Source organism: Triticum aestivum, chromosome 6B (assembly GCF_018294505.1).
Source record: "Triticum aestivum cultivar Chinese Spring chromosome 6B, IWGSC CS RefSeq v2.1, whole genome shotgun sequence".
In the NCBI taxonomy this organism is placed as follows: Eukaryota; Viridiplantae; Streptophyta; class Magnoliopsida; order Poales; family Poaceae; genus Triticum; species Triticum aestivum.
Genome location: NC_057810.1, coordinates 697,304,466 through 697,327,300, shown reverse-complemented (window position 1 = coordinate 697,327,300; position 22,835 = coordinate 697,304,466).

Genomic DNA, 22,835 nt, shown 5'->3' with positions numbered 1-22,835 from the left:
GTTCTCCAGCCGCTTCTCCTTTCTGTAAACCTGTCCAATATAATAGAAATGAACAAAGGGAGAAAACAATCTCAAAAGGAGTCTTAATCTGTTTTTTCTCAAAAGTAGCTCGGTTACGCGCCAACCAGATGGCCCAACAAGTAGCAGCTAGGCCCACAGTATAGAAGGTTTCTTTGCCAGGAAGAAATTTGCTACACCAGACAAAGTATTGCCAATAGTTATTGGGACACATATCAGTGCCCAGCACCACTCCAATCGATCTCCAAACAACCCTGGCAACAGGGCAAGTGAAAAAGAGGTGTTTAGAGGTTTCTACCTCCCTGCAGAAAGAGCAACGAGGATTCCCTGGCCATTTTTGTTCTCTCATTACTTGTCTTGTTAATACTGCGTCCTGAGATAACTGCCACAAATTTTTTTTGATTTTGAGAGGAATTTTAGCTTTCCATATCCACTTATAACTACACCCAGTGAGAGGTTTTTCCAGCATCTTATACACAGATTTAGTAGAAAACTTGCCGTTTTGGTTAAGCCCCCAGAAAACTTTGTCACCATCACTAATTTTGGCAAGGGGTATGTTATTGATTATAGATCGCACCGCTTCCCACTGCTTAAGCAGATCAGGGGTAAGCCTGCGTCTAAAGAAGGAGCTGGCATCTTCGCCCACCAACTTATACATAGTACAATCAGGAAAATTACAAATATCAAAGAGCTGAGGGAACTGTTCCTGAAGAGCAGGAGACCCATTAATTGAATCTTTCCACAGCCTAGCGACGTCCCCCGTTTTTGTTTCTATTTTTCTGTCCAACATATAAACATTTTTGACTTTGAGTAGTGATTTCTAGCAGGGCGAATCAGAAAATCTGGCAGTGACATCCGCAACAATTTTTTTGCGAAGGTATCTGGCTTGGACAATATGCTGCCATAGACCTTTTTGTGTTTCAAGTTTCCACCACCACTTGACCATCAGGCTAATGTTTTGTTTCCGCAGGTCCTTGATACCCAGACCACCCTTATCCTTGGATCTACAAATTATACTCCACCTTACAAGGTGGTATCTCTTTTTCTTATTACACCCTTGCCAGAAGAATCTCCTTCTATATTTATCCAATCTCTCAATAAAAATTTTATTCATAAGCCACATCGACATATGATACAGAGAGATTTGTGTAACCACAAAATCTAGCAGGGTATGTCTCCCCCCCATCAAGGCCGCATTGCCGATCCAAGCCTCGAACCTCCTCAAGTACTTGCCCCACAATGAACTCCCAATCAGAGTTTTTCAGGTTTGTATAGCTCACAAGCATGCCCAAATACTTGATGGGAAAGTTGCCTATCTCACAGCTGAATAACTCCGCATATTTCTTAACAGTGTTCTCATCCCCCCCACAGTGAGAATTTCACTTTTCTGGAAGTTGACTTTTAGCCCAGACATCATCTCGAACAAATATAGCAGCAACTTGAGGTTAACTGCCTTATCAATATCATCGTCCAAACAAACAATGGTATCATCTGCGTACTGCAGAACAGCCACCCCCTCAGGAATGAGGTCAGATGCTAAACCCACGATCAACTTATTTTTCTGGGCGTTTTTGATCATCTTGGTGAGGCATTCCATAGCTAAATTGAACAAAAAAGGAGAATGGGGGTCCCCTTAGTGGACCCCTTTGGCGCTCTGAAAGTATGGGCCCGTATAGTTATTCAACTTGATGCTAACTGTCCCCTCGTAAAGGATTTGTTTAATCCATCCACACCAGGTTTCATTGAAACCACGCATTTTATGACATTCAAGGAGGAAATCCTAGTTTACTTTGTCATAGGCTTTTTCGAAATCAAGCTTAAGGACAATCCCCACTTTCTTCTTGACATGTGTATAGTTGAGGATCTCATGGAGTGAAAGCACTCCATCCATGATATTCCTCCCTTTCACAAAAGTATTTTGGGTAAGGCTGATTAGTTTATCAGCGTAAACTGCAACCCTACGGTCGAGCACTTTAGTTATGAGCTTATATGGGCAACGGAGTAAACAAATTGGCCTAAATTGCTGAATTCTGTCAGCACTAGACAATTTGGGCAGAAGGGTAATAATCCCATAGTTGAGACGTTTAACATCAAGCTTACCTTGATGAAAATGGTCAAACAAGGCCATAATATCGCCCTTAACTATATCCCAACAGACCTGATAAAATTCAACAGGTATGTTATCAGGCCCGGGGGCCCTGTTTGGAGCCATGTCAAACAGGGCATCCTTAACTTCCTGTTCTGTAAATTCTCCACAGAGATCCCTATTATCCTCTACCAAAAGCTTCTCATCATCAGTCCATGTCTCAGGGTTAAGATGAAACAAGTTACTAGGAGCTGGGCCGAAAAGATCTTTGTAAAAACCAATGGCATGGGCAATCAGATTATTAGTACCCTCTATGGTAACATCATCCCCCACCTTAAGAGAATGGATGGTGTTTTTACGTTTGCGACCATTAGCAATCTTATGATAGTAGTCTGTATACAAATCCCCTTTCAGGAGCCAACGCTCATGTGATTGTTGCAGCCAGAAGATCTCTTCATTGACAAGCAACTCGTGTAGCTCAAGGTTGGCATCCATCTTCCTAGTGTAGAGCTCAGGAGGAAGTGGTCCATCTTCTTCTAGCTCTTCGAGCATGGATAGCTCCATTCTAAGGTCCTCCTTCCTCTTCTTATTATGACCATATCTATCCGAACCCCACCCTTTGAAAAAGGTTTTGGATCTTTTCAGTTTGATATTCAGGATGTCTATGGGATCAGAAGCTTTAACTTTCCTAGTCCAGATCTGTCTGACTAGCGACAGAAATCTATCGTATTTGACCCAGGAAAGATCAAAACGAAACTCCCTTGGCTTGGGGGCATCTCTCCCCTCCTCTCCCGTGGAGATAAGCAAAGGATTGTGATCATATATCTCGCGAACTAGTTTCCAAACAGAGGCAAGCAGAAACATGTCTTCCCATTCTTCGGACATGAGGATACAATCCAGTTTTTCCAAAGTGGGGAGGGCCTGTTGGTTAGTCCAGGTATATTTACCTCCATTAATGTGGATCTCACGAAGAGCTAAGGTATTGATGATAGAATTAAACAGGTCCGAAGACTTGTGATTGTTGAGCTTCTTGTTCTTTTCACCAGAGTGTCTCAGGATATTATAATCGCCCCCAACAATGTACGGTACATGCATCCCAATACAAGTAGCAGCTAATTCGACCAAAAAAGTCCCCTTTCAATTCTTCATGGGCTGGTCCATAAACTACTATTAAACCCCACTTCAGCTTACTAGGTCTGTCCAGTAACACTAATTGTAGCATATGTTCCCCCTTAACACAGGAAATGATTTCTAGCTTGTCACTCCTCACACCACATAAGATGCCGCCAGATTTCCCAACAGAAGGGATCCAGTTCCACTGGAAGGATCCAAAGGGGTCAATTCTCCTCAAGCACTTAGGGGAGAAATTCTTCTTCATAGTTTCTTGTAGTCCCAGGAAGTCAAGGGAATGGTCACTAATCATGTTCGAGAGGCAGGTGGCCATCCCTTTCTTGCCCACCCCTCGACAGTTCCAAATGAGGCCTCTCATTTGGAACATTTCTTATGAAAATTGGACCGAGTAACCCTACCAGGAGGTATTGTAGGGTTACAGATCATATCTTTCTCTAGGGCACAACTTTTTTGACTTCTAGTCACAGGTCTAGAAGTTTTGATACCAGCTTTCCTTTTATTATTCTTCTTAGGTTTACTGGAAGAGATCTTTTCTAGAATATGCTCTTCTTGATCAAGCCATTCTAGATCCACAGGATTACTTCTACCCAACCCATCAACTATCACAATATCCTCATTCATTTCCTGAGCAATGGATTCAATCTTGCTCTTGTAAACTAACTCCCCTCTCACGGTCTCTAACTCTCTGATAATATCCACATAAGTGAACGAATCATCAGGAATATCCACCCCCATTTTACTAGCTCTACTTACTAGCTCATAATTGGATAAGATAGCAAAAGAATTTTTACAAGCATGTTTTAAAGTACCTTCAGGGTCTTTTTTGTAGGCCAGCTTCACTGCCCTATCTTCCATCTTGTCCTGCATTCTGGATGCGTTACACTTGCTGAACCCGAGTGTAGCTTCAGTTGCAAGAGGAGGCGTGAGGACAAACTCCTCAAAATGATCTGGGATGGGAGTTGTACCACATAGTCACTTGAAATTTTCATGCCTGGATCTGTTTCACCCACCACCTCCACAACCTGGTCAACATTAGTAGCAGTGGCCACAGAATTTAAGATATCAACATTACAAGCATCGATATTCACCTGAACATCTTGTGAACCAGTCACAGATTTAGTAGTATCAATGGGCACTATCCACCTGGAGGAGTTCAGCTTCTCCTCTCTAGCACAATCATCAATCTCCTTCTGCATAGTTTCAATGAGAAGGGAAGTGCCTGCCCCACTATCAGACGATGCCTCCTCCTCAATTTCTTCATTATCGATAGGCAGCAGGCGACAGGCCTTGCCCCCATGATAGGAGTAATCATTTTTGCCAGACCTATACTTATCAGGTGGGCTCTCCTTTTTCTCCTGATATGTACGCTTCCTTTTAGGAGTGTATTCAGGATTGTTCTTGTCATCAGCAACAGGTTCCACAAGCTCCTCATCAACAGGATTTTTAACAAGGATCTCTTCAACTTCATAAGTGAATTTATAGAAACGCCCCCCAAGAACACCTTCAGTAGTGCCAGGCAGTTAGGACACAGATCTGCATCCATTTTTTGCTCTGACAGAGGAAGGGCGGTTAATGGTTGACACATCTACTTCCAGGGTGATCCCAACCAAAGCTCCTACAAAAGATACAACTTTATCCGATCTTTTGTTAGGTGGAATCTTACCGATACTGACCCACGCAACTTCCATAAGCCCCTCAGAATCAATATCCTCAGACCAGGGAGAGAATTTCACACTAACTCCACATTGTTTAAGTCTAACATGTTCAACGAAAAGAGCTCTATCAACCTCTCTAGGGTTCGGCATTCTCATAACAAATTTTTGTGGAGCAAAGAATCTAGCCGAACATCTCCACCCCTGACCCACGTACACACTTAGCTCATGTTCGATATCTTTGGTAGGAGCGGACCCTTCAGTGATAGTGACAACGATATTGAAAATGCGCTCTCTAGGTTGCCTATCAACACCAAAGTCAGGGATGTAAAAGAAACCTTGCCCTTTGGACTGGAAAGCACACATCGCAGGGATGTATTCCCATGGAAAGAATTCATTGCACACAACATACAGGTGACCCCTCTTCTTGCAGCGATCACAGAGAGCTTGTGGGCATCTAGTAGTGAAGTGGCCAGGAGTATTGCAGATCTGACAGACATCAACAGAGGGAGCATGAGTACCAGAGGAAGTGTGAAGATCTCGATCCCCTGCCGCGGCCTTGTTCTTGGTGGAGGCACGCGGATCCATGTCGTCGCTACCCAGGGCTCCCTGCCTCCCATGCGAGGAAGGGGCCGTCAGCTTCCCCGTCGCCTCCACCTCGACATGCATCTGACCTGCCTCCGTGTTGCCCTCCCAGCGGGACTGACGAACAATGGCATGGCGCTCGCCGGCGGCCTCATCCCACTTGTCGAATCCAGATCCTTCAGATCCAGATGCTCTGGTTGAGGACGAGTGCACCACCTGCGGCTTGCGCTTCCACCCATGGTCGAATCCACGGCCACGACCGTGGTCGAAGCGACCAGCCCCGCGGCCATGGCGGCCTGCACCGAAGCCCTCTCCTCTCATCTCAACAGCTCTAGGGAGAACAGGTGGATTTGTGGGATGGGGAGAGGCAACTACTTGAGCAAACGATCGACTATCACCATGAATCTTGCCCTCCCACCAGGTGAAGGACTGACGTGTTGGGGACGTTGCATAAAATAAAAAATTTCCTACGTTCACCAAGATCAATCTATGAGTTCATCTAGCAACGAGAGAGAGGGGTGCATCTACATACCCTTGTGGATCGCGAGCGGAAGCGTTCAAGGGAACGGGGTTGAGGGAGTCGTACTCATCGTGATCCAAATCACCGGAGATCCTAGCGCCGAACGGACGACACCTCCGCGTTCAACACACCTACAGTCAGCGTGACGTCTCCTCCTTCTTGATCCAGCAAGGGGGAAGGAGAGGTTGATGAAGATCCAGCAGCACGACGAGGTGGTGGTGGATGCAGCAGGGATCCGGCAGGGCTTCGCCAAGCGACTACGGGAGGGAGAGGTGTAGCAAGGGGGGAAGGGAGGCGCCAGGTGTCAGGGTCCGGCTGCCCTCCCACCCCCCTCTTTATATAGGGACCCCAGGGGGGCGCCGACCCTAGGAGATGGGATCTCCTAGGGGGGCGGCGGCCAAGGGGGAAACTTGCCCCCCAAGGCAAGTGGAGGCGCCCCCTCCCCTAGGGTTCCCAACCCTAGGCGCAGAGGGGGCCCAGGGGGGGCGCACCAGCCCACCAGGGGCTGGTTCCCCTCCCACTTCAGCCCATGGGGCCCTCCGGGATGGGTGGCCCCACCCGGTGGACCCCCGGGACCCTTCGGGTGGTCCCGGTACAATACGGTGAACCCCGAAACTTTCCCGATGGCCGAAACTCGACTTCCCATATATAATTCTTTACCTCCGGACCATTCCGGAACTCCTCGTGACGTCCGGGATCTCATCCGGGACTCCGAACAACTTTCGGTTTGCTGCATACTCATATCTCTACAACCCTAGCGTCACCGAACCTTAAGTGTGTAGACCCTACGGGTTCGGGAGACACGTAGACATGACCGAGATGGCTCTCCGGTCAATAACCAACAGCGGGATCTGGATACCCATGTTGGCTCCCACATGCTCCTCGATGATCTCATCGGATGAACCACGATGTCGAGGATTCAAGCAACCCCGTATACAATTCCCTTTGTCAATCGGTACGTTACTTGCCCGAGATTCGATCGTCGGTATCCCAATACCTCGTTCAATCTCGTTACCGGCAAGTCACTTTACTCGTACCGTAATGCATGATCCCGTGACCAGACACTTGGTCACTTTGAGCTCATTATGATGATGCATTACCGAGTGGGCCCAGAGATACCTCTCCGTCATACGGAGTGACAAATCCCAGTCTCGATCCGTGTCAACCCAACAGACACTTTCGGAGATACCCGTAGCATACCTTTATAGTCACCCAGTTACGTTGTGACGTTTGGTACACCCAAAGCACTCCTACGGTATCCGGGAGTTACACGATCTCATGGTCTAAGGAAAAGATACTTGACATTGGAAAAGCTCTAGCAAACGAACTACACGATCTTGTGCTATGCTTAGGATTGGGTCTTGTCCATCACATCATTCTCCTAATGATGTGATCCCGTTATCAATGACATCCAATGTCCATAGTCAGGAAACCATGACTATCTGTTGATCAACGAGCTAGTCAACTAGAGGCTCACTAGGGACATGTTGTGGTCTATGTATTCACACGTGTATTACGATTTCCGGATAATACAATTATAGCATGAATAAAAGACAATTATCATGAACAAGGAAATATAATAATAATCCTTTTATTATTGCCTCTAGGGCATATTTCCAACAGTCTCCCACTTGCACTAGAGTCAATAATCTAGTTACATTGTGATGAATCGAACACCCATAGAGTTCTGGTGTTGATCATGTTTTGCTCGCGGAAGAGGTTTAGTCAACGGATCTGCGACATTCAGATCCGTATGTACTTTGCAAATATCTATGTCTCCATCTTGAACATTTTCACGGATGGAGTTGAAACGACGCTTGATGTGCCTGGTCTTCTTGTGAAACCTGGGCTCCTTGGCAAGGGCAATAGCTCCAGTGTTGTCACAGAAGAGAGTGATCGGCCCCGACGCATTGGGTATGACTCCTAGGTCGGTGATGAACTCCTTCATCCATATTGCTTCATGTGCTGCCTCCGAGGCTGCCATGTACTCCGCTTCACATGTAGATCCCGCCACGACGCTCTGCTTGCAACTGCACCAGCTTACTGCTCCACGATTCAACATATACACGTATCCGGTTTGTGACTTAGAGTCATCCAGATCTGTGTCGAAGCTAGCGTCGACGTAACCCTTTACGACGAGCTCTTCGTCACCTCCATAAACAAGAAACATGTCATTTGTCCTTTTCAGGTACTTAAGGATATTCTTGACCGCTGTCTAGCGTTCCTTGCCGGGATTACTTTGGTACCTTCCTACCAAACTTACGGCAAGGTTTACATCAGGTCTGGTACACAGCATGGCATACATAATAGATCCTATGGCTGAGGCATAGGGGATGACACTCATCTCTTCTTTATCTTCTGCCGTGGTCGGGCATTGAGCCGAGCTCAATCTCACACCTTGCAATACAGGCAAGAACCCTTTCTTGGACTGATCCATATTGAACTTCTTCAATATCTTATCAAGGTATGTGCTTTGTGAAAGACCTATGAGGCGTCTCGATCTATCCCTATAGATCTTGATGCCTAATATGTAAGCAGCTTCTCCAAGGTCCTTCATTGAAAAACACTTATTCAAGTAGGCCTTAATGTTGTCCAAAAGTTCTATATCATTTCCCATCAAAAGTATGTCATCTACATATAATATGAGAAATGCTACAGAGCTCCCACTCACTTTCTTGTAAACGCAGGCTTCTCCATAAGTCTGCATAAACCCAAACGCTTTGATCATCTCATCAAAGCGAATGTTCCAACTCCGAGATGCTTGCACCAGCCCATAAATGGATCGCTGGAGCTTGCATACCTTGTTAGCATTCTTAGGATCGACAAAACCTTCCGGCTGCATCATATACAGTTCTTCCTTAAGATAGCCGTTAAGGAATGCCGTTTTGACGTCCATCTGCCATATCTCATAATCATAGTATGCGGCAATTGCTAACATGATTCGGACGGACTTCAGCTTCGCTACGGGAGAGAAAGTCTCATCGTAGTCAACCCCTTGAACTTGCCGATAACCCTTAGCGACAAGTCGAGCTTTATAGATGGTAACATTACCATCCGCGTCCGTCTTCTTCTTAAAGATCCATTTGTTTTCTATCGCTCGCCGATCATCGGGCAAGTCTGTCAAAGTCCATACTTTGTTTTCATACATGGATTCTATCTCGGATTGCATGGCTTCAAGCCATTTGTTGGAATCTGGGCCCGCCATCGCTTCTTCATAGTTCGAAGGTTCACCGTTGTCTAACAACATGATTTCCAGGACAGGGTTGCCATACCACTCTGGTGTGGAACGTGTCCTTGTGGACCTACGAAGTTCAGTAGCAACTTGATCCGAAGTACCTTGATCATCATCATTAATTTCCTCTCCAGTCGGTGTAGGCACCACAGGAACATTTTCCTGAGCTGCACTACTTTCCGGTTCAAGAGGTAGTACTTCATCGAGTTCTACTTTCCTCCCACTTACTCCTTTCGAGAGAAACTCTTTTTCCAGAAAGGATCCGTTCTTGGCAACAAAGATCTTGCCTTCGGATCTAAGGTAGAAGGTATACCCAATGGTTTCCTTAGGGTATCCTATGAAGACGCATTTTTCCGACTTGGGTTCGAGCTTTTCAGGTTGAAGTTTCTTGACATAAGCATCGCATCCCCAAACTTTTAGAAACGACAGCTTAGGTTTCTTCCCAAACCATAATTCATACGGTGTCGTCTCAACGGATTTAGACGGAGCCCTATTTAAAGTGAATGTAGCTGTCTCTAGAGCGTATCCCCAAAATGATAGCGGTAAATCGGTAAGAGACATCATAGATCGCACCATATCCAATAGAGTGCGATTACGACGTTCGGACACACCGTTACGCTGAGGTGTTCCAGGCGGCGTGAGTTGTGAAACGATTCCACATTTCCTTAAGTGCGTACCAAATTCGTGACTTAAATATTCTCCTCCACGATCTGATCGTAAGAACTTTATTTTTCGGTCACGTTGATTCTCTACTTCATTCTGAAATTCCTTGAACTTTTCAAAGGTCTCAGACTTGTGTTTCATCAAGTAGACATACCCATATCTACTTAAGTCATCAGTGAGAGTGAGAACATAACGATATCCTCCGCGAGCCTCAACGCTCATTGGACCACACACATCAGTATGTATGATTTCCAATAAGTTGGTTGCTCGCTCCATTGTTCCGGAGAACGGAGTCTTGGTCATTTTGCCCATGAGGCATGGTTCGCATGTGTCAAATGATTCATAATCGAGAGACTCTAAAAGTCCATCAGCATGGAGCTTCTTCATGCGCTTGACACCAATGTGACCAAGGCGGCAGTGCCACAAGTATGTGGGACTATCGTTATCAACTTTACATCTTTTGGTATTCACACTATGAATATGTGTAACATTACGTTCGAGATTCATTAAGAATAAACCATTGACCATCGGGGCATGACCATAAAACATATCTCTCATATAAATAGAACAACCATTATTCTCGGATTTAAATGAGTAGCCATCTCGTATTAAACGAGATCCAGATACAATGTTCATGCTCAAACTTGGCACTAAATAACAATTATTGAGGTTTAAAACTAATCCCGTGGGTAAATGTAGAGGTAGCGTGCCGACGGCGATCACATCGACCTTGGAACCATTCCCGACGCGCATCGTCACCTCGTCCTTCGCCAGTCTCCGCTTATTCCGCAGCTCCTGCTGTGAGTTACAAATATGAGCAACGGCACCGGTATCAAATACCCAGGAGTTACTACGAGTACTGGTAAGGTACACATCAATTACATGTATATCACATATACCTTTAGTGTTGCCGGCCTTCTTGTCCGCTAAGTATTTGGGGCAGTTCCGCTTCCAGTGACCCTTCCCTTTGCAATAAAAGCACTCAGTCTCAGGCTTGGGTCCATTCTTTGACTTCTTCCCGGCAACTGGCTTACCGGGCGCGGCAACATCCTTGCCGTCCTTCTTGAAGTTCTTCTTACCCTTGCCCTTCTTGAACTTGGTGGTTTTATTGACCATCAACACTTGATGTTCTTTCTTGATTTCTACCTCTGCCGACTTCAGCATTGAAAATACTTCAGGAATAGTTTTCACCATCCCCTGCATATTGTAGTTCATCACAAAGCTCTTGTAGCTCGGTGGGAGCGACTGAAGGATTCTGTCAATGACCGCCTCGTCCGGGAGGTTAATGTCCAGCTGGGACAGGCGGTTGTGCAACCCAGACATTTTGAGTATGTGCTCACTGACAGAACTATTTTCCTCCATCTTACAACTATAGAACTTGTCGGAGACTTCATATCTCTCGACCCGGGCATGAGCTTGGAAAACCATTTTCAGCTCCTCGAACATCTCATATGCTCCGTGTTGCTCAAAACGCTTTTGGAGCCCCGGTTCTAAGCTGTAAAGCATGCCGCACTGAACGAGGGAGTAATCATCAGCACGTGACTGCCAAGCGTTCATAACGTCTTGGTTCTCTGGGATGGGTGCTTCACCTAGCGGTCCTTCTAGGACATATGCTTTCTTGGCAGCTATGAGGATGATCCTCAGGTTCCGGACCCAGTCCGTATAGTTGCTGCCATCATCTTTCAGCTTGGTTTTCTCTAGGAACGCGTTGAAGTTCATGTTGACATGAGCGTTGGCCATTTGATCTACAAGACATTTTTGCAAAGATTTTAGACTAAGTTCATGATAATTAAGTTCATCTAATCAAATTATTTAATGAACTCCCACTCAGATTTGACATCCCTCTAGTCATCTAAGTGTTACATGATCCGAGTCGACTAGGCCGTGTCCGATCATCACGTGAGACGGACTAGTCATCATCGGTGAACATCTCCATGTTGATCGTATCTTCCATACGACTCATGTTCGACCTTTCGGTCTCTGTGTTCCGAGGCCATGTCTGTACATGCTAGGCTCGTCAAGTTAACCTAAGTGTTTTTGCATGTGTAAAACTGTCTTACACCCGTTGTATGTGAACGTAGGAATCTATCACACCCGATCATCACGTGGTGCTTCGAAACGACGAACTTTAGCAACGGCGCACAGTTAGGGGGAACACTTTCTTGAAATTATTATGAGGGATCATCTTATTTACTACCGTCGTTCTAAGTAAACAAGATGCATAAACATAATAAACATCACATGCAATTAAATAGTAGTGACATGATATGGCCAATATCATATAGCTCCTTTGATCTCCATCTTCGGGGCTCCATGATCATCTTCGTCACCGGCATGACACCATGATCTCCATCATCATGATCTCCATCATCGTGTCTCCATGAAGTTGCTCGCCAACTATTACTTCTACTACTATGGCTAACGGTTTAGCAATAAAGTAAAGTAATTACATGGCGTTAAATCATTGACACGCAGGTCATACAATAATTAAGACAACTCCTATGGCTCCTGCCGGTTGTCATACTCATCGACATGCAAGTCGTGATTCCTATTACAAGAACATGATCTCATACATCACAATATATCATTCATCATTCATCACAACTTTTGGCCATATCACATCACAAAGCAATTGCTGCAAAAACAAGTTAGACGTCCTCTAATTGTTGTTGCATCTTTTACGTGGCTGCAATAGGGTTCTAGCAAGAACATTTTCTTACCTACGAATAACCACAACGTGATTTGTCAACTTCTATTTACCCTTCATAAGGACCCTTTTCATCGAATCCGCTCCAACTAAAGTGGGAGAGACAGACACCCGCTAGCCACCTTATGCAACTAGTGCATGTCAGTCGGTGGAACCTGTCTCACGTAAGCGTACGTGTAAGGTCGGTCTGGGCCGCTTCATCCAACAATACCGCTGAAGCAAAATAAGACTAGTAGTGGCAAGAAAGTTGACAACATCTACGCCCACAACAGATTTGTGTTCTACTCGTGCAATAGAGAACTACGCATAGACCTAGCTCATGATGCCACTGTTGGGGAACGTTGCATAAAATAAAAAATTTCCTACGTTCACCAAGATCAATCTATGAGTTCATCTAGAACGAGAGAGAGGGGTGCATCTACATACCCTTGTAGATCGCGAGCGGAAGCATTCAAGGGAACGGGGTTGAGGGAGTCATACTCGTCATGATCCAAATCACCGGAGATCCTAGCGCCGAACGGACGGCACCTCTGCGTTCAACACACGTACAGTCAGCGCGAAGTATCCTCCTTCTTGATCCAGCAAGGGGCAAGGAGAGGTTGATGAAGATCCAGCAGCACGATGGCGTGGTGGTGGACACAGCAGGGATCCGGCAGGGCTTTGCCAAGCGACTACGGGAGGGAGAGGTGTAGCAAGGGGGGAACGGAGGCGCCAGGTGTCAGGGTGCGGCTGCCCTCCCACCCCCCTCTTTATATAGGGACCCCAGGGGGGCGCCGGCCCTAGGAGATGGGATCTCCTAGGGGCGGGGGGCGACCAAGGGGGGAGACTTGCCCCCCAAGGCAAGTGGAGGCGCCCCCTCCCCTAGGGTTCCCAACCCTAGGTGCGGAGGGGGGCCCAGGAGGGGCGCACCAGCCCACCAGGGGCTGGTTCCCCTCCCACTTCAGCCCATGGGGCCCTCCGGGATGGGTGGCCCCACCCGATGGACCCCCGGGACCCTTCCGGTGGTCCCGGTACAATACCGGTGAACCCCGAAACTTTCCCGATGGCCGAAACTCGACTTCCCATATATAATTATTTACCTCCGGACCATTCCGGAACTCCCCGTGACGTCCGGGATCTCATCCGGGACTCCGAAAAACTTTCGGTTTGCTGCATACTCATATCTCTACAACCCTAGCGTCACCGAACCTTAATGTGTAGACCCTACGGGTTCGGGAGACACGTAGACATGACCGAGACGGCTCTCCGGTCAATAACCAACAGTGGGATCTGGATACCCATGTTGGATCCTACATGCTCCTCGATGATCTCATCGGATGAACCACGATGTCGAGGATTCAAGCAACCCCGTATAAAATTCCCTTTGTCAATCGGTATGTTACTTGCCCGAGATTCGATCGTCGGTATCCCAATACCTCGTTCAATCTCGTTACCGGCAAGTCACTTTACTCATACCATAATGCATGATCCCATGACCAGACACTTGGTCACTTTGAGCTCATTATGATGATGCATTACCGAGTGGGCCCAGTGATACCTCTCTGTAATACGGAGTGACAAATCCCAGTCTCAATCCGTGTCAACCCAACAGACACTTTCGGAGATACCCGTAGCATACCTTTATAGTCACCCAGTTACGTTGTGACGTTTGGTACACCCAAAGCACTCCTACGATATCCGGGAGTTACACGATCTCATGGTCTAAGGAAAAGATACTTGACATTGGAAAAGCTTTAGCAAAACGAACTACACGATCTTGTGTTGTGCTTAGGCTTGGGTCTTGTCCATCACATCATTCTCCTAATGATGTGATCCAGTTATCAATGACATCCAATGTCCATAGTCAGGAAACCATGACTATCTGTTGATCGACGAGCTAATCAACTAGAGGCTCACTAGGGACATGTTGTGGTCTACGTATTCACACGTGTATTACAATTTCCGGATAATACAATTATAGCATGAATAAAAGACAATCATCACGAACAAGGAAATATAATAATAATCCTTTTATTATTGCCTCTAGGGCATATTTCCAACATGACAAACCCTAGATCTGACAGGAGGCGGAGCGCTCCAGAAGTGAGCGAACCCTCGTCTAGATCCAAAATGGGAGAAGGGGCGGTGGATGCGGGCTTTATATGCGCGGCGCCCCCGGTAACCCTAGGTCCGCCGCGTTCATGGCGGTCGGATGCGCCCTCCCCCACGTGTCGCGCATCAGGGCCATGGCAGCTCGGCGCGCGCCCGAGGACCCCGGGTCCATCTGTCACGGGAGGTGGATGGCGACGCGCCCCCAGGGACGTGCGCCCGCGCTCGTGTCCGTGTACCGCAGTGGCCCTATCCCCCGAACGTGACGATCCCGCGGCGTGAATCGATGCACCCTCGCCGGGAAATGCGGAGATCGCCGGAATCCTGTCCAAAACCCTCGCGAAATGGCACGGAAAAGGAACGATACCGCCAATATCGACGAACTCACCCTCCTTGAGGAAACACGCATCAACCGTGCAACACGTGGCGTCGAGCAGGACGATCCTGAGAGCCCTAGATCGGAGCCACAGTTCGCCGTCGTCGAATCGAACCTGCCTCGCCGTGCCGAAGTCGGCCGCGTAGCGGACTGGCCAACGAACGTCACTCGCCATCCTGTCTTTTGACACGGTTCCTACTATTCATGCACGTATTAAGAGTAAGTAGGTGCCTTTGAACTATATATGTTGCTAATCGAATCCATATACATAAACTATGATGATGTGGCACCGTATATGGCTGGCGTGGCATGGGGCCCACTTGTAGCAACGAAACAGGATTATTTTGGCACTATATATATAAATGTCTATGCGTAGTGGGCCCCATCTGTCAGGGGAATTAAAATGAAAAATGGTGCAAACCAGTCTCTAACCCGCGACCTACATTTCACTGGTGGAGTGTGCTGGCCGCAACGACGACTTGTTTTCTTTTTGAGGGAAACGACGACTTGGTTTTGTTACAAAGTGTACTTGAAAATGGTTATGGTACTTAAATGGGCTGCAGTCAGTGCGGCCCATTTAGTACACATTATGTCCTTAAAAACAAAAAGTATGTAAATAATGATCATAGTAATAAAAGTTAGATTCAAATATTCATGTGTTATTAATAATTACCTCGTGGTCAAAAAATATCTGTGCGAACATATTATTTTAAAAAACAATAAAAAACAAGGCTCCATGCCATGTTGTCGGTTATGAATGTTTGTGTTACATAAGTAATAACCTCGTGGTACACAAATATTTGTGTGCACACAAATTAATACATAAAGGTTTGCCATAAAGTAACTTAATAAAATGTTCTTGTAACTTTTGTAACATTACCTATTATTTCTAAAATACTATTCTACTAAATATTATGAATATTCATTGGTATATAATTTCACTCGTGGCTTACATTCAAAAAAGTTATATAATGTAAATAAATACATGAGTGAATATCATATAAACATTTTAAATTTCAAGTGTTTTTAAGTTACACAAACATTTTCGTTAACAAAATAATTATGAATTATAAATATATGTGTATAGTTATTCAAATATTTGAATAATTCAAATAATATTTACAAACTGTAATGTTGAATATATTTATTACTTTTTATTAGACAAACATGGTTTTAATTCATGTATATTATTTTACTAATATGAGTGATTTTAAAATAATATGTGAATATTTTTAAAAGTATATGAACATTTTTTAAATGCTGGTTATTTTAGTTTGATGCAGAGCCTCTATAACACATGAATAGTTGAGCTTTATTTGTATTACTATCATCATAATGTACATACTTCTTCAGTTTCTTGAGAAAAAATATCAGGTGCTAAATGGACTGGGCTAACTGCAAGCCAGTTAAGAAACATAACCATTAGGGCTTGCACTCCTCGCCCGTTCCAGTAGTATTCATGGTCGCGCGCTTGCCAAGCCCACTGCGCGTGCATTGCCCGTCCCATGATCTACATGTTGGGGATCCCGAGCCGGCGAATCCTATTTTGGCGCACAAGCGGGCGCCTGCAGGGCCGGCCAGTTGGGCTCGACCCATCTTGCAATTTCTTTCTTTAAAACTGAGAGGGAAACCAGAGGGTTGAACCGGATTCGAACCTGAGATCTACAGCTTCGCAGAGCAAGGCAGCTACCACTCGGACAACAAGCCGCAAGTGACAAATTATTTCGATTTCCATTTTTTATTGTTTCTACAGATCACGATGCCCACGTTTTTTTCTTCTTATTCTTATTTTTTCTATGTTTCTCTTTTGTTTCCTTTTTATTTTGCTAATGCGCGAACTTTCCTTAATTTTTGTATTTTTTTAAAGATACGATGAACTCTTTTTTCAAATTTGTGAACTTTTTTTGAGAATTGAAGAACTTTTTTCAAAATGGATGAACTTTTTTCAATTTTAATGACCTTTTTTTTAAATTAGAGAAATCAATTCAAGGTCGATGAACTTTTTTATTTTGATGTAATTTTTAAAAACATTGTATGAACTTTTTTCAAATTTGATGAACTTTTATTCAAATAATTGAACTTTTTGCCAAATTCGATGAACTTTTTTTTCATTTGTGAACTTTTTATCAAAATCAGTGAACTTATTTGCAAAACCAAATGAACTATTTTTGAATTCGTAATTTTTTAATTCAAAATCAATGAACTTTTTTGTAACCCCATGAATTATTTTCAAATTCGAGATATTTTAATTCAAAATTGATGAAAGCTTTTTCAAATCAATCAACTTTTTCGAACCTTTTTTAAGTTGATGACCTTTTCTAAAACTCGTGAACTTTTTAGAATGTTTCATGTCACCTAAACTCAACCATTCAATCTGATCAACCCAACTCGGCCTATAGGATGTAGCAACTAGAACACCCCCTCCCATAATCAGCTAGCCGCACTCTCGTCCCATAGGTACCAACACCGCGTAGCAAAAGAGATCGAGTAAGGCCTATCAATAAGCGCTCGGGAGCTTAACGAGCTTCAAACAAACCGAGCTGGGTAGGTATTTTCCTCTCTCTCGTCAAGCTTACCGAGCTTATAAGCCAAGCCTTAGCGAGCACGAGCAACTTACTAATCCACCCATGTTTGAGTCTATTGGAGTTTTGATATCTTTCACATGGGTAAAACAACGTGAAAACATGTAGAAAAAAGTCATAACATTTAAGGAACACAAATGTAGCAATTTTTTATGTGTGTGAAACAAATGAAGATTGTTCACATTATTTGCCAAGACGCGTATGCAACATGGAAGCCAATGCTTGTAGCAGCGTAGAAAAATACAGTATTTGAAACAGACACCACAGATTCACTGCATCATGTCACCCATTTGTTTGTATCGAAACACACACGAGCCTTAAAATTATTGATCCTCAACTTTTATGCCGGCCTCGCCCGTGAAGGATCCGGCTAGCCGGAGCCCATGGGTGTTAGATCTGATGACATTTTGACATCATTCCCCTCGGGCCGATGTTTCTCCGGGCTTGACATGATAGAGCCGCAAAGCTTTGTCCATGTCGAAGTACCGAGCACAACGATGAAGAAGAGAAAACGACTTGCAACAAGGCTGCCAAATGAGAAACACGATATATTGATAGTAAACGTTTTCCGGTCTGATTTTCATTATTTCCTTCCCTCCCTTATTTTTGTTGTACTTCCCTACAACTATTTCTCTGGAGCTAAAGACAACAAAAAACCCAACAAACACTAAAACACACTTTCAGTGCACGGCGTCAGTGGTGCACTTTATCTGGTATGTTGCATGCTGCTCTGAGATTAGTACATCATGTGCCAGCCTGTAAGTACCTGCTTCTGGAAATGCTCACAATAGTAGTACTTGGTTCCTCTTCGGTACGATAGCGGTCCAAGACAGAGCTCCCATAGTTGAGTAGTGGTGCTTGGCACATGGACCTGGTCTTGGACGGTTCGTCCAACTACAAGTACTAGCCATGCGACTAATGGGGGTACCAGTAATGACTGCCCCAACAAACATCGAAATGACCGGCCCAGCACATCCCGACATGCATGTATATGTCGGTGTCAGTAGAACGAAAGCTCCTATATATCACAAACACCATAATTCTCCGGAGTCATGGAGTTCATCGACATGGATGGCGATAGATGGTGAACTAGATCGGTCTACAACACCATCTACTGAATAATCAAAAGAACGGTAAATGCAGAAGCGGGATGATGGGTGCATAGGTGTGTGGCTGCCACCCGGAAATTTCGTGTTTTGACCCTTTTCTGAAACCTATTCGAGATTTGACCCTAGTCTGTTTTTTTTTTGACATCTGACCCTTTTGCTACCGTCAAAGTCTATGGCGGTAGGGTCTAACAGCCTACCGCCAGGGACTTTGGCGGTAGGAAATATCGCTACCGCCAAACGGGCTGGCGGTAGCCTGCACAACCCTACCGCCAAGGTGCTTGACGGTAGGCACGAGCACGCACTATGTTCAATACTTAGAAGGTTTTTGACGGTAGGGCATGCAACCCTACCGCCAAGGTCCTCGGCGGTAGGCTGTTATACCCTACCGCCATGGTCCCTGACGGTAGCAAAAGGGTCTGATCTCAAAAATATTTCAGACTGGGGTCAGATCTCGAATATGTTTGGGAAAAGGGTCAAAACAAGAATTTCGTGTTTTGACCCTTTTCTGAAACCTATTCGAGATCTGACCCTGGTTTGAAAAAAATTCGAGATCTGACCCTTTTGCTACAGCCAGAGTCAATGGCGGCGAGATCTAACCCTTTTGCTACCGCCAGAGTCAATGGCGGTAGGGTGTAACAGCCTACCACCAGGGACCTTGGCGGTAGAAAACATCCCTACCGCCAAACAGATTGGCGGTAGCCTATACAACCCTACCGCCAAGGTGCTCGGCGGTAGGCACGAGCAGGCACTGTGTTCAATACTTAGCAGGATTTTTCGGTAGGGCATGCAACCCTACCGCCAGGGACCTTGGCGGTAGGCTCTTATACCCTACCGCCATGGACCCTGGCGGTAGCAAAAGGGTCTGATCTCGAAAAAATTTCAAACTAGGGTCATATTTCGAATAGGTATCGAAAAAGGGTCAAAACACGAAATTTAGCCCCACCCGGTTAGTAATATCAGGGTGGGGGTATGAACGGGCTGGCCTGGTTGTTTCCTTCTAGAACAGTAAAAACAATAAAATATTAGGTGTGCTCTAACCACACCTGACGAATAAACGTGGGTGATTAGGAAAGCAAGCTATTGATTGATTTGAACTAAATGAATTACATAGAAACATTTGGGGGCAAAATATGTCATGCAACAATAAAAACAAAAGCAAAAAAATGTGACGCACAGAAGTTGCTGCATATGCAGGCATATCGTGCAATGGGAGTGGTGGGCTATTTTGATTATGTTTGATTGTTTTGCATTAACATAAAAAGAAAATCAGTTCAGCGGTAAAAAAACGCTGGTTTTCAATGAGGGGTCAGATTATTTGTTGCACCAAAACTTCACATATTGACCGCGGGGGAGGATTGATTAATATCGTCCAGTTGCCACACACAGTGTGATAGTTGGCCGGGATCGGGACCAAACTTGGTCCATGAAACTATCCGCGTTAGTCTGCATACTAGGCCAGTACATGTACCAGAACATGGACATAGTGGATGAATACATGATTCTGAATACAAACGAAGAGATAGCTATACTACAAGCAATCAATGCGAGGCAGCAATCCTAAAGGCATGCAAAAGGTCGAGATAAAGAGGGCAGTGGTTGCCGTGGTTAGAAGCAAGTTTTGCAACAAACACACCGTTCATTCTATTCTCCTCTCCTTCCAAGCTATCTCCAGTTCATTGCGGGGCTTGGCCAAGAGAAGTAGACAGGGAAAGGGGTAGTGTCACGTCAGCTGTCTGAAAAACAAGGAGATTGTGCGTTTGATTCTACCCGACGTGATGATGCATCTAGTATATGGTAATTGAAAAACCCTAAACATATCTTCTCATTGTCGTATACAAAACTGAACGTTTTATTGGGCTTCAACAATCATTTTTCTTTGGTTTGTTTGTACAACACCGATTGTGCAAATCGCTAGTTTTTTCAATTAGTACTAATCCTTCTTTATTTGTACCAAACTTTTTTATTTCTCCATACTTTTTATGATTCTCATTCACATATGGTTCACTATACTATCTACTGTTTTTTCTAAAATAATTATAAGAATTATTAAGAGATCTTATCATTTTTATATTCTCATGTTCATCATTATAAGTACATTTTATTGTGAAAAACTCTATCACAAAACTATTTTACTTTTTAAATTTAGTTTGGAATAAAAGATTTCACCGAGTTTCACCATAAATATAAGCAAAGCAATAAAAAAATTCAATCATCCATAAATTAATGCACGCCATTTAATGAACTACAACATGTTTATATATGATTGCATTTGTTGTATCCTTGACTATCTTAGGAGTGTTTGAAAAAAAAGAGTACACAATAGGTTGATAGAGTTCTCTAGAGTACAAAACTGTCAAGTGAGATGCTATTAAGAGTGTGTAAGGTGTCAAAAAGTGGTTTGTCCTTAAATGTCGAAGTGCCCGTCTCTTGGTTCTTCCATGGTCAACTTCATTGTTCCTCTTCACGGGGATATAACAACTGGCCAATGGCACATGAACACATATTTATTGTATTTTATTTGTGTTTGACATTCTTAATTTGCTGATTTCTTATCGAGTTTACAAGATTCGTTAAACTTTATTAGAGAAAAAGCTAACACAATTAACAATAACAGTAAACACATTTTTGCGAGAATAGCGGTAAGCACTTAAGCCAATGACCATAAAAATGCATGTGCTCTTACTTGAATTTTATTTCTCGATCATATGAATGTTATACATATTAGGCCATCTCCAATGGGGCGCCTAAAACTTGGCACATGAGTTAAATCCCAGTCGTTCAACTTAGATGAGATTTATCCCAATCCAAAGTGAATTCCTAGTGCTTTATATTTGCCAAATGATTGGGATTTGAGCTCCGCCACTGCACCACCATCCAGAGCGAGTCCGGCTGCGAGCTACCCTTGGCCGCATGTAATGGAGCTCGTCGCCCTGCTGGAGACCCCGGCGCGGACTAGTAGCTATCGTGCGGCTGCTGCTGCCTCGCAACATCGCCATCGAGCCGCGCCGCTTTTTCCCCCAAGACGTTCACCTACCGGCGGCTATGAGTCCCTTCCCGACGTCCATGCAGCCGATTAGTCCCAACACAACTAACACATAGTCTTTGACACGCCGCCGGCTGGTCTGCTCCTCCTCACACTCTAGGTGCTTGACGAATTGTGTACAAGGTAATTTGTTTTGCTATCTTTCATTTTTGTCATGAACAAATGAGTAGATGGTAATTCAAATTATTGCATTGTAGATGAGTTCATGTGATTGGTTCTTCATTGAAAGATTCCTCGTCCAAAGAAAAATATGACATGACAGGCGTTCCTTTGATCACGATGATGCACAAGAACAAGTAGCCGAAGCATGGTGGTTCCATTTATGGGCGTGAGGTAATTCAGAGGGACAAGCAAGAGGCTCATGCTTGATTGATGCGCCTCTACTTTGGTCCAGCTTCAACATATCCAAAGCGATACTTTTGATGCTGGTTTAGAATGTCTTCGAATTTGTTCCACCACATTGCCAACTGTGTGAACAACATGATCAATACTTAGAGCATAGAAGGAATTGCGCTAGAAATCTTGAACATAGCACCATCCAGAAGGTGACAGTCGCATTGCGCATGATGGCTTATGGTGTTTCGACTGATTTTGATGATAACTTAACAAGTTTAGTGACTAAAAAAAGAAGGTTCATTTGCATCAATGTGCTATGCTCTAGTTCTTCTCTAGAGCCGAGTAACTTAAGCATGTTACATATGTTCTGGTGGTATGAAAGATGCTCTAGAGCTGAGTAACTTGTGTATATAACTTATATTATATTTACTTCATTGCAAACTGAAAAAAGGAGGAAACACACATGTAAACATACAACTAGAGCAAGCGGCACAAGCATGCTTCTGAATTTCAGAGCATCACAAGTTGCATTCATTTCAAAGCGTCTAGTAGAACATGTTCTGCTCTCCAGTATTCTCCAAACTAAGATTGACAACATACGCCAATATCACTTCTAAGCCATATAAATCACACTGACAATACAACAAAAGACAACACACATGAACTTGAATTTCATTGTCTCAACATCCTTATTCGGTCCAGCCACT